This window comes from Ochotona princeps, chromosome 7, assembly GCF_030435755.1.
Source record: "Ochotona princeps isolate mOchPri1 chromosome 7, mOchPri1.hap1, whole genome shotgun sequence".
In the NCBI taxonomy this organism is placed as follows: domain Eukaryota; kingdom Metazoa; phylum Chordata; class Mammalia; order Lagomorpha; family Ochotonidae; genus Ochotona; species Ochotona princeps.
In genome coordinates, this window is record NC_080838.1 from 53,002,905 (window position 1) to 53,017,294 (window position 14,390).

General features: G+C 40.1%; 1 protein-coding gene across 2 annotated transcripts in view; it reads right to left on the minus strand.

The window, feature by feature from the left end:
• Nucleotides 1–14,390, minus strand: part of GRID2 (glutamate ionotropic receptor delta type subunit 2) — a 1,304,007-nt gene that overhangs the window by 334,644 nt on the left and 954,973 nt on the right. The window lies entirely within an intron of this gene.

Sequence of the window (14,390 nt, forward strand, 5' to 3'; positions counted from 1 at the left end):
CCTATGATTGTTCCAAGTGTTCTGCCCTGAGGATCTTCTATTTTCAGCACGTGACAGGACATAAGGCATGGGTTTGGCATTGAGAGCACTGTTGCACTTCACAAACAGAACTGGTGCATATTCAAGCTGGGACTCTGCATTGTTGAAAAGTCTCTGTTTTTACTGAGAGGCAAAGAGGACAAAATCTATGCCTGAGAACTGGAGCAACAGAAGGAGGCAGAGCTGAGAGACTGACAGAGCAACACCAAGGCCTGATGAGACGGTCCTGGATCTTGTCCCTGAGTAGTTCAGTTTTGTGACCCACTAAAGTATCTTTTAACTTCAACTGGATTGTCATTTGAAACCTGTAATGCCTAATTATTTTAACTGAGCTAAATATGGAGAGATTATTTTTCAGAGAATATTGTTTTCAACAATGGGGAAGGACAACAGGATTGGGAGAGAGACTGAAGATGGAAGAGAAGTCATGGTAAGAATGCTGGAAGGGTCATTTAAAATTCATTTATATGCTGAGAAGCCACCTTGTATATCAATTCAAGATCCCTTACCAAACTCTAGACTCAAGCTGCAAATTATTTATTTCAGTTTGTTTGGATAGCTTAAGAAAAGTTTATCTGTCACTGTTAAGAAGACAGCCTCTAGAATTTAATCATTTAGCTTATATCTTAGTTATTCCATGTGTGTTACGTTAAATTGAGTAAGTTATGTATATTTTCAAGAACTTTTTAAAAATCTGGATTCCAACAAAAATACTAATTCTCTGTGTTTCATAAAACATTATGACAACTTGAGGACTCAATAGCCGTAGACTTTTACACTAATACTTGGCTATTATAACATATTTCCAAAATACTAATTTTGATTCCATACTTGTATATTTTCTTCCTTAATTCCTCCTATGCAAGTAAGGATTACCCTTTAAATTCAAGTACATTGAAGGAAGAGAAACTGAATATAATAAGATCTATAATTAATGATCCAAGAACTTAAAAGAATAGTAGCAAAATCAAAAATTCTATTGTTGCAGCAAAGAATAAAGGAACTGGGATTGTCATGCACTGGGTTAATAGCCCATATCCCATATTAGAGTGCAGGTGCCAGCTCTGCTTCTGATCCAGCTGCCTCTCAATGCACCCAGGAACTCAGCAGAAGGTGACCCAAGCACATAGGCCTCTATTATCCATGAGGAAGACCCAGATGGAGTTTCAGGTTCCTGGGGTTGGCCTGCCGCAGCCCTGTTCCATGTGGCCATTCAGGGAGTGAATCAGTGATTGGATCTTTCTCTCCTCTGTCACTCTGTCATCAAATAAACAATTTTAAAAGAAGGAATTTTTATTTTTGTTTAAGTTTAGTAGATTATGTTTGGTTTCTTGATTTTACTAAAGAGAATTAAGATGTCATTGAAAGATAGTTAGAGGGGGACTCGCAAGATGGCCGACATAGGAAGATGGATGTGAGGGAGCTCACAGACAGAGAGGGATAGAACGCGACAAAAGCGTAAGTGGAGCAGCATAGACCTGCAGGGAGAGGAGCGTGAAGTTACCAGGACAGTGTGGAGCCAAAAAAATCCACAAAATTCGGAAGAGCAACCAGGAAAACAAACAAGACAAGGCAGGGAAGACGGTGTTCCGCTCCAGACCTGCTGAGTCACAGCCGCTGGGAGCCGCGCCGGGAGCCGCGCCGGGAGCCGCGCTGGGAGCCGCCCCTGCAGCCGCACGAGACACAGCAGCCACAGAAACCTCCGGCAGCCGCCATACCCGCCACAGACCCTGACCCGCCGCAGCCGCCAGGAGCAGCACCCACGGCGAAAGTCCTCACCAGAGGCAGAGGCAGACTGCAAGAACTTGAGGTTTGAGGGAGCTGGGTAGGGGCAGCAGTGGGTCGGAGGCTCCGGGAGTTAACTCTCCAGCGGCAGGCACAGACCCTGAACATCCTTGGTACTCATCTCCCCACCCCTCCACCCGCCCCCCCCCCCCCCGGGCGATTCCAGCCTCTGGGGACACAAGGCAAGTGCCTTAAAACTGCCAAAACTGTCTTGGAGTTGACGCACAGCGGTCCTGTGCGCTGAGGAGAAAGGCAGAAGGCACACTGAATACTCCCCCGTGCCTTGCAGACTGGCACACAGCTAGGCGGTACTGATCCACAGGAACCCACACCTCTGGACTGTGCGGACCCGGGTGTGCCTCTGGGCTGGGCGGTCCTGTGCAAGCGCTGGGGCGGTCCCCTGCACTCGGGTGGGCGGTCCCGTGCTGCTGGGGTGGGCGCTTCTAGAGAGCATCTGGAACAACCCACGCCCTACAGTCCTGTGCTTGGAAAACACACCAGGAGGGCACTGCGGACCCGCGTGCAGGAGGCGTTCCCAAAGAGCGCCTGGAACCTCCACGCCCTGCAGTCCCTGACACTGGGGACACACTGAGAAAGCACCTAGAATCCTCTGTGCCCTGTGTTCCTGCGCAAAGGGGGCGCACACAGAGTGCCTTCATTCCCCCACGTCCTGTGGTCTCATACGTGTAGGGGACAAGCTGAGAGTGCGCTTTGAGTCTGCTGGGCCTTGGAAGTGGCGCCCTGTGGTCCAGTGTACTGGAGACGCACCAAAAGTGCCTTGAAAATTCCCGCACCCTGCTACTCCACGCCTGCATGCTCGGATCTCTACAGGATAGCGCTTGGAGCCCCCTCAGCAAGCTGGTGCCTGGGTCTCTCAAAAACAAACACTAGACTAGGGTGAGAATCCAACAACACCTTGGGCCACAAATATGGGAAGAAATAAGAGAGTTAGTGACGTAGACACAGCTTGCTCCGCCCCAAAAAGCCACCATAAAGCTTGGTCAATCGCAGAGATTACAGATGAAGAAATTGAAGACGTCTCTGATAAGGAGTTCAGAAAAATAATTATAAAACTCTTCAGAGACAATGAAAAGCGATGGGACGAGCTCAAAGATTTTAAAAACCACATAGTCACAGAAACAAAATCGCTCAAAAACGAGATCCTAGACTTGAAGAACAAAGTTGAGAGCTTAGGCAACAGAATTACAGCAGCAGAAGACAGGATATCCGACTTGGAAGATTCCCAGAATGAAAACAGGCAGATTATTAACCAACTAGAGTCACAACTACACAAGGCAACCAAGACGATCCAAGAGATGAACGACAACATCAAGAAGTCAAATATCAGAATAATGGGGCTCCCAGAAGGAGTGGAAAGAGAGACAGGCATACAACCAGTACTTGAGGAAATTATGCAGGAGAACTTCCAAAATACCTGGAACATGAACCCAATCCAAATTCAGGAAGGCCAGAGGACTCCCCACAGGGTGGACCCAAAACGATCCTCCCCAAGACACGTGGTAATCAAGCTACCCTCCAATGAATACAAAGAAAGAATCCTAAGGTTAGCACGAACCAAAGAGAAGCTTACATTTAGGGGCAGGACCATCAGAATCACTGCCGACTTCTCAGAACAGACGCTCCAGGCAAGAAGGGAGTGGAACAAAATCTTTCAAGTACTGAAAGAGAACAACTGTCAACCAAGAATACTCTACCCAGCAAAGATTTCATTTGTATACGAGAACGAAACTAGATACTTCCACAGCAAAGAGAAATTAGAAGAATATGCCAACACAAAACCAACTCTACAAAATCTCCTTAGAAATGCGCTACTCCCAGAGAAAAAGGAAGCAAGCCATAAGCAAGGATGGCAATCAGGGAGATCTCAATAAAGTCCATCCACAGAAACAACAATCAATTACCAACAACCTCAAAAACACAGGCATATGTCACGGCAAAATTATAATTTCTCAATATTAACCCTCAATACAAATGGCTTAAATTCATCACTCAAAAGGCACCGATTAGCAGACTGGGTTAAAAATCAGGACCCAACTATATGCTGCTTGCAAGAAACACATCTAACCAGAAGGAACTTCAGGAAACTTAAAGTGAAAGGGTGGAAACAAATATTCCATGCCAATGGACGAGAAAAAAAGGCTGGTGTGGCAGTCCTATTCTCAGATGATACGGACTTCAAAGTAACAAATGTCAAAAAGGATAGGGAAGGGCGCTACATCTTCTTGAAAGGGAGGATCCAACAAGAACCAATCGCCATTCTTAACATTTATGCTCCTAGCCCGGATGCACCCAGCTACGTGAAACAACTACTTTTGGACTTAAAGGGAGACATAGATGAACATACGATAATTCTGGGAGACCTGAACACCCCACTAACACCAATAGATAGATCAACGCAGCAAAAGCTCAACAGAGAAACCACAGATCTCACACACACAATAGAACAACTGGACCTAGTAGACGTCTATAGAATATTTCATCCTAAGGCCACAGACTACACCTTCTTCTCAGCAGTGCATGGCACCTTCTCCAGGATAGACCACATAATAGGACACAAAGCAAGTTTAACTAATTACAAAAATATCAGAATCGTACCATGTACCTTCTCAGACCATCACGGAGTGAAACTGGAAATCAACAACTCAAAATGTCCCAGGAAACATGTAAACTCCTGGAGGCTGAACAATATGCTATTAAACGAACAATGGGTTAGAGAAGAAATTAAAGACGAGATCAAAAAATTTATGGAAATCAACGAAAACCCAGATACAAAAGTCCAAAACTTATGGGACACCGCCAAAGCAGTGTTGCGTGGTAAGTTTATTGCAATAAGCGCGCACGTCAAAGCCCAAGAAAGGCAACAAATGCAAGAATTAAGGACACACCTCCAGGAACTGGAAAAGCAACAGCAGAAAGACCCCACAAACAAGAGGAAACAAGAAATTATCAAAACAAGACAAGAACTAAACCAGAAAGAAATTAAAAAAACCATCCAGAAAATAAATGAATCAAAAAGCTGGTTCCTTGAGAGGATAAACAAAATAGATACCCCATTGGCCCGATTGACAAAGAAAAAACAAGACAAAGCAAGAATTAGCAGTATCAAAGATGAAAAAGGCAACATAACAACAGACGCTACTACCATTAAGGAAATAATTAGAAATTATTACAAAGAACTATATGCCAACAAATTCGATAATCACTTGGAAATGGAAAGATTCCTAGACTCCCACCACTTACCAAAACTCACCCCAGAAGCAACAGAAGACCTGAATAAACCCATTACTGAATCAGAGATAGAATCAGTGATTAAAGAGCTCCCAACAAAGAAAAGCCCAGGCCCAGATGGTTTTACCACAGAATTCTACAAAACATTCCAACCAGAGCTAACCCCAATCCTTTACAAGCTCTTCAAAACAATAGAAAAGGAAGCAACTCTTCCAAACTCATTCTATGAAGCCAATATCACCTTAATCCCCAAACCGAATAGAGAATTAACAGAGAAGGAAAACTACAGACCGATCTCCCTGATGAACGTTGACGCTAAGATTCTCAACAAAATCCTAGCCAATAGAATACAAAAAAACATCAGACAGATCATCCACCCAGACCAAGTAGGTTTCATCCAGGGAATGCAGGGATGGTTCAACATAAGAAAATCCATAAATGTGATACATCACATCCAAAAACTGAAAAACAAAAACCATATAATAGTATCAATAGATGCAGAAAAAGCCTTCGACAAAATTCAACACCCCTTCATGTTAAAAACCCTAACCAGGGTGGGGATAGAAGGAACAATCCACAACATAATCAAAGCAATATATGAAAAACCCAATGCCAGCATCATACTAAATGGAGAAAAACTGGATCCCTTCCCACTGAGATCTGGAACAAGACAAGGCTGCCCACTATCACCACTGCTATTCAATATAGTCCTAGAGGTACTTGCAGAAGCCATAAGACAAGACAAAGAAATCAAAGGAATCCAAATTGGAAATGAAGAAGTCAAGCTTTCACTATTCGCAGACGACATGATTCTCTACATAGAAGAACCAAAAAACTCAATACAAAGACTCCTAGAACTCATACGAGAATTTGGCAGAGTGGCAGGATACAAGATAAATGAACAAAAATCAACAGCCATGGTGTATGCAAATGGCCGCAAGATGGAAGAAGATCTAACCAACAAGCTACCATTCAAAATAACAGAGAAAAGCATGAAATATCTGGGAATAAATTTAACCAAAAGCGTAGATGACCTTTATGAAGAAAATTACAAAACACTCAAAAATCAAATAGAACAAGACCTCGAAAGATGGAACAACATCCCATGCTCCTGGATAGGCAAAATTAATATCATCAAAATGTCTATACTACCAAAAGCAATATATACATTCAATGCAATCCCAATCAAATTACCCACAGCATTCTTCATCGAACTGGAAAAAATGATACACAGATTCATCTGGAAACACAAAAAACCACGAATAGCCAGAACCACTCTGAAGAACAGGCACTTAACAGGGGGAATCACAGTACCGGATCTATGGACATACTATAGGGCAGTGGTCATCAAAACAGCCTGGTACTGGCACAAAGATAGAGAGGAAGATCAGTGGAGCAGAATAGAAACAACAGATGGAAACCCACACAGATACAGTCAATTAATCTTCGACAAAAAGACAGACAACAACCCAAGTAAATGGAAAGGTCTGTTCAATAAATGCTGTTGGGACAACTGGTTAATAGCCTGCAGAAACAAAAAGATAGACCCACATCTCTCACCATACACCAAGATCGAATCTAAATGGATAAAAGACCTAAACCTACATCCAGAAACCTTCAAACTTTTGGAAGAAAATGTTGGAAACACACTGCAACACTTAGGGGTAGGCCCTCACTTCCTAAAAAAGACTCCAAATGCAGTAGAAATCGAGACCAAAATAAACAATTGGGACCTCATCAAACTAAAAAGCTTCTGTACAGCTAGAGAAACAATCAATAAAGTAAAAAGGCAACCCACAGAATGGGAGAAGATCTTCGCACACGACATAGGTGATAGAGGGCTAATCTCCAGAATATACAAAGATCTCCAGAGAAACCAAAACACCAGAACAAACAAACTGCTCAAGAAATGGGCACGGGAAATGGGCAAACACTTCACAAAAGAACAAACCCAAATGGCAAACAAGCATATGAAAAAATGCTCAAGTTCCCTGGCAATAAGGGAAATCCAAATGAAGACAACAATGAGGTACCACCTAACTCCAGTAAGGATGGCACACATACATAATACCACCAACACTTGCTGGCGAGGATGTGGGGAAAAGGGAACCCTTCTCCACTGCTGGTGGGAGTGTAGACTTGTACAGCCTCTATGGGAATCAGTTTGGCGAATACTCAAACAACTGAAAATCAACATACCATATGATCCAGCAGTAGCACTCCTTGGGATATATCCAAAACATCTTCTACTCAAGAAACCAACATGCACACCTATGTTCATAGCAGCACAATCTACGATCGCAAAAACCTGGAAGCAGCCAAAATGCCCATCAGTGGAAGACTGGCTAAGAAAGTTATGGTTCATCTACTCCATGGAATACTACTCAGCTATTAAGAAAAACGAAATGCAATTCTTTGTGGACAAATGGGCCCGACTGGAATCCATCATGCTAAGAGAAATGAACCAATCCCAAAAGGTTAAATACCACATGTTTGCCTTAATCTGAGATGAAAAGAGAACAACTTGGAAAATAGTACCTGTATATTGTAATATTAGTGCAATCTCTTATAACCTGTATCCAATGCAATAAGATAAGGCGATATAATCTATAAACCAACAATTAATGTCAGAATACTTAAGATCTACATCGAAAATCTGTAAAACCTACTATACCCTCAATACGCTATGTTAACCTGTAATGGGGGGGAGTGCAGGGAAATCTTTCAGGACCAAAAAAAGAGTGAGAAAAAAGTACAATATAGCCTATCAAGATCAAATCTGGTAATTCATAGATAACAGACTCAAAGTGGCACTAAACAACAATAAAACTACTATACCAATGCATGAGGGGGGAATCGGGTGCGATCCTGACAACCTCTTAACAGGAGGTCATGTGCGTGGAGCAGGGGAGCACTCCAGGGTGGAGCAGGTGGTAAGCAGAAAGCCTGGATCCCAACCATGAAGACTCCCAGACCTTCACCACAAACTATTAATACGAGCAACAAGGACTATATCCCAACTGCCAAGGAGGCCACAGGGAATTGGATGCCCTCGGAGGCCGAGTACTCTGAGGTCACCCACCCCCAACCGGAGCTTCCACAGGGGATGGAAGAAGTCCAAACACTACAGTGCAGAAACCAACGTCATCGGAAAGACAACCAGAAGCCCTGAGTGGTCTGCAGAAACAGAAGAACAATAAACGTCCTTCCGGACCAGGGAGGAGAGCTTTCTCTGGTCCGAGACTGGCTCCACCTCTGGACCCCCCCTCCCTCGCAATGACCATCGGGATCGCTTCGAAAACCCCTCACAGCAAACAAACAATCATACAAACTAAAAAAAAAAAAAAAAAAAAAAACCTAAAATAAATAAACAACAGAAAGTAGAACTTGAAATCTGACAGGAAACAGCTGGCATGGATTGGCTCATGCCTCGCTGGGTGGGTCACAAAGATTAGTTTTACTCCTCACCATGGTGCTGAGGATTTTCCTGCACACCCCCCCCCAAAAAAAAAAAAAAAAATGTTCTGCACCTAAAATGTTGTTAGAGTTACAAGCCAGTCTGGATTATCCTAAAATCTGCCAAGATCAGCAAAATTTTACTTCAACACAACAACTGGCTAAATACTAAGATGAAATGGACACGAAACAGCTGAATGGTGCCTTATGGCCATTTTAAGGTATAGAGCAGCCGGTCCTGTATATGAACTAAATTGAAATGTCAATGAGCTAATCATAGGTTGTGGCTAGGACTTGGACTTGTTTTCCTTTTTTTTTTTTTTTTTTTTTTCTTTTTAATACACTGGTTACTCAAAACCATGTCAATTCCATAACATTGCAAATTGCTGTTGATGTTATATTGGGACTCTTAATTGACTGTGATGATATTCTGCCAGCTCAAACTTCAGACCAGAAAAGGTCTCCCCAAGAAACTGTTCAACCAATCTGGACAATAAGTAGCTGGACTCTATGCTTGGTATATGTTTGCAATGAAAGAATCTTGATTGAATTTGAGCTGTAATACTGCATCAAGGTGGAGGAATCCACCGGGGGGAGGGGAGGGGGAGGGAGGGGGGGATTCCCAGAGCCTATGAAACTGTCACATAATGCAAAATAATTAACAATAAAAAAAAAAAAAAAAAAAAAAAGAAAGATAGTTAGAAATGTGTTATTCTATATTGCATGTCCTAAACTATCACTTGACTGTCATGCATTCTTTTAGGCACTAATGTTGTCTGTGTACTATGATTGCAATAGAAAAAAATTCGAACTTAAGGGTATAATGTAGCAGGAGAAACCAAATGAAAAATTAGTACATAGTAAAATGATAACATAAAGAAAACGAAACAATTCAGGGCATAAACAGCATAGAGGCTGGAAGTTGTTCTTTCGGAAAGAGTAATAATGGATAGACTTTCTGACATTCTGTAAACAGATTGAAAAAAAAATCAATAATATAAGGTAATAGGGAAGATGTCTGGGTGAAGAGCATTCTGGATAGATTGGCCAGATGGGAGTAGAAAAGGTCAAGTTCAACTATGTCTGAAGATCAAGGAGGTCCATACACTTGGGGCATGGGGAGTGAGAGGGAGAGAAAGGAGACCACAAAGGAGTTGGTAAAAATGTTTTTCACCCTGCGTGGAACAAAAATCCATCACATTTCTTTCAGTAGAGAGGTAACTGGATCACTGTGATGCTGTGTTAAAAATATCTACAGATATCAGTCAAGAAAGAAAAAAGGATGAGTAACTGGACTGCTATAGCTACAGTCCAGCATAGAAATGACTGTGGCTCAAATGCAGGTAGTGAGTGGAAGCAGAAAAAAATGGAAGCAAAAGTTATCTTCTAAGCCATGGCTTAAAAGGATAAGATTTAAAAATGTCTTGGGTTTGGGAGAGAACACCTGTTTGCATCTTTATGTTACCCACTCCATCCCAACCTTTTCCTAAATATGCGACATTTATTATATCTTCCATGCAAAATCTGAAGATTGAACCAGACTTGGGATATCATGTGAGACTTAGTGGCTTTTACTCATTTTCATAGTGGACCTTCACAATAGATTCTTTCCACATATGTAGTCATGGTTATTCAAAAATGCTTTAAGTGCTAACTAGGCTCTCATGAGCACTCCATGTGCCACCAATACCCATAAGGTGTGTCTACCTCAATCAAAGTCTTTGACTTGCTACTAAGAATGGAAGGATTTTGAAATGGAATAGCTAGAAAACTAGGGACTTGCACTGGATTCTAACAGACTTTACAGGAGATCATGAATAACTGCAGGTGATAGCGGCATCAGGGTAGAGAGTATGACCAGGGAAACAGACTTGGAAAATATCAGGAATAGTCATCATGGGATTTTAATGCAGAGTCCATATCTGGTAAACAAAAGGACAATGGAGCATTGGTGAAGGCTCTGTTGATCTGAGCTCTTGTGATAGTGAAGACAGCATACTTAGCCATGTGTCACGATATTCTGCAGCAATAACCCCCATTGCACATGCAGGATCAGCAAGAACAGGAGCAAGGATTACCACAGGAGGCACAGAATAAGAGCAGAGATCAGGATGTTCAGACAAAAGTGATCCTTATTTGAGGTTCCCAAAAAGTGATAATTCACTGTCCTCCTTATTATGATTTATTAGCGGCTACAGAGTTTTTGTCTGTTTTCTCAGGTACTGAAGGAACCAGAATTTGTTGAAAATCTATGCACACTATCTCCATTATTATTGTATTCAGTTTGTTGGGTACATGTGCTTTCTGAGGGATACTACCAGACAGACTTCACAATGGTTTCTTACACCCTGAAAACTGGGGACCGTGCTAAAGTATTCCTCCTCACACTAACAACCTACTAAGCCACTAACGGATACAGTCAAATGGTTGTTCCTTACCATCATCATTCGGTGCTATTATTTCTGTAGATTTTAATTTAAGTGCCATTTTAGGTTTCAGGAAAAATAGTAAAGACGTATGAATGTTCCCCTTATTATTACTTTGCTAGATGTAAATGGTACATTTGTTACAATTGAGCACAGATTATCAGAGTGTACAATTCACTGTATGGATTTTGACAAGTGTGTGGTGCCACTAATGTGTCTACTTTTATAGAACCTGAATATGTCAGCTGCCCTCGAATTTCTCTGAGTTCAACTAAGCCATTCTTTTTCGGAGACCACTTCAAGTCCCAATTTCTTTTACTTCCTTTAAAATTTTATTATTATCCTTAAAGTTAAGCCATAGAAATCCTGTATTTCGTCTATTATTTATCTCTAACATACTAGCTCTTTCATGGTTTTATTTGTATTTCACCTGTTCTAAACATCATATTCTGGTTTTTCAAAAATATTTCCCAGGTCTGTCTCTGTGATCATAGCGAAGCTTCCTTAATCATTTAGCTTTTCTTTCATCTCAATACAATCGCCAAGTTCATCCACCAAATCTCAGCCTTAATATCTATTTTAACCTTCTCTATTTCTACCCATGGGCATTCAGTCTGAACTGAAGAAAAGTCACATAGGCTAGCAGCAATGAGTAGTGTCAGTCTTATAAACATTTCAGTTTAATCTTCACCTCTCATATCCTTTTATCTTTCCTGACTTAGTCACTCTCACTTTCAATACATATTTCAAACAAGAACCACGCTCCTGTAGACATTACATAATACCTATTGCCATCACAGCTGACACACTTCACCTAAGTTTGATGTAATGAGATATGATCTTCAGTCTTCCAATCTCTTGCTTATACATTTAACTATCAACACATTCTCGTGATGTTTTTCAAAAGCAAAGCAAGATCTTTACCTCACTCTAACAATTCTTTTTCTCTATTTACTGAGATCCTAATCATTCACATATTGACTTTCTTTCCTATTAAATTTTCCTTTGTTTTTTCTTCCTCAGTTTCTAATTACCTTCATGTACCACTAACCTAAAAACACATAAAATGTCTTCCCAATCCAGTAATGCTTTTTGCTATGATCTCTCCATTCTTATCTCCAACAAAACTTTTGAATGAGTAATATGTATTTCTAGTTCTTTTACCTACAGTGAAATTATGTAGAAATTGAAGACTATAGAATAGCCAGCCTTTAAGAATAACTGCATTGGGTGTGTTCTGTCTTCATGTGATTTACCTACTGAGAAGCTGTCCCAATTCAGGTGCCATTAGGTGGATACAGCTCTAGGATTAAGTCAGTTTTACTAGCTAACATATCAGAAACTGGAATTTTCAGCATGACCACATGAACTCCCAAATTATTGTAAAAATTCTAATAAAAGTCGGAGCAAACAACAGCAAGATGGCTCAAAGAGTCAAGGGATTTCAGTGAACTGTAAATGGGAAGGAGAGATTGAGTTTTACATCACTGTATCAGAAGGCTTGATGAGAATCACAAACTTTGTAAAGAAACTCCTGTTAGAACTGAAGTAAGATCAAATGAGCCTGCCTAAACAGTGAGTAGAACCAAACCTCCACAGCTTTGGATGAACATATAGCAATGTAACTCCCTATTTAAAGAAACAAACAAAAAACAATTCCACTGAAAAGTGTAGAGGGATACTGTCCCAAATATAATCACAAGTGTCTACAACACATCAACCATAATATCCACATACCATTCGATACAATCAGAACTATGAAAAGTAGGAACTGATTTATGGCTAATAGAAAAGTATTCAGTTGTAATTTCATCCTGAGACAACAGAGATATTGACATTTTAGCAAGACTTTAAAGAACTAGTGTAAACATGTTTGTGGAGTTAAAAAAGATGAAGAGAAACAATAAAAATAATTGGAATTCTTAAAAGCAAGCTGCCTATAATAATAATAGAAATTACTTGACAGATTTAGAAACCTGAACATGGAAGATAAATCAGTAATCTTGCATGCAGATAAAGGCAAATTGTTGGATATAAAGGTGGCAAAACACACATTTTAATAGAATAACCGAGGTTATGTGGCACAAAGGTACCATTTAGTGATCTAATAGGAATGTTCTCCAAACTTCAAATAGAGATGAGAAAGTAAAGAACACAAAGGCCATGTGCTGAAATAACAGCTATTAATACATGATCAGTGTAACATGCCATGGATGCTCCGTAAACCTTCAACAGAGGAAACGCAAAGAGAAGCATAGCTAGGCAAGGCATGCTCGTATTTGTGAAAGTCCAAAGGGAGAATTTTCTAACCAGCATCTCCATCGAGAAAAAATACCATCCCTAAGAAAAATGAGTGCAGAAGACGGGTGACTTTTCCTCAGACAATACAAAGCAAGTGATGATAGAATCCCAAGTGGGTAACCTACAACCAAAACTGACAGCTCAGGTTTGATATTAAGCAAGATAGCACTGAGGGTCGATGAAGCTATTTTAAGTAAGTGAAATAAAAGTATGCTATATATAAAAATGTACTTCAAAGTAATCCAAAGATAAATTTTCAGATTGAAGGTACATGATACAAGATAGGAATTCAGATCTGTGAAAGAAATAAAGAGCCCTAGAAATAGTAGATATAAGATTAAATACCAGTAACTCTCCCTTGCTGCTTTATATTCTGAGAGAGAACAAATTGATAAAAAAAGAACAAAACCTAGGATATGCTACTATAAAGTTAATGAAATAAATGATCACACAGGCACCTATGATAAAAGGGCTGTAATAGAATTGTATCACAAAACATTATATTTTAACAATAGGAAGTGGTATATTGATTTTAGAGAGAATGTAAAAGGAATGTATATTAACTCTAAGCTAATCTCTACACAAATGATAAAGAAAAAATTAGTTAAAATGACAAGAGGGGACAAGAAGACATAGAATATATTTCATTAGCCTCCTCAAAAGGGGCAATCCAAGAAGAAACAGGAGAAAAAGGACACATATAAATTAAAGATAAATTTTTAAATAAATTTGGATTGGGATTTATAATTTTTATCAGAAGATATGAGTATAAATATGCATGCATTTAATGAGTTTCAAAAATTGAAGAACATGCTGCCAGAACTAAGTAAAGAGAAATATTTAAACATCTTCCTGAGAATTTAAAGAACATAAAACAACAAGAGGAAAAAGAAAAACGTAAGTGTAGATTTGGTGTGCTGAGATACCAAAACTGAGAATATAGTTTTTAAGTGGTCAGGATTCACTTTTTCACTTTTTAATTTTTTTAATCAGGAAACTGGTGTCAAATATTTTAAATTATGTAATGAGTTTATCATATACCCTGTACTAAAAAATGTTTGTGGTATTCACGTGGCAAAGGAAAGACTTTTTTCTAAATCCATTTCTATTAAAGGCAATTATTTGTTTTAAAGC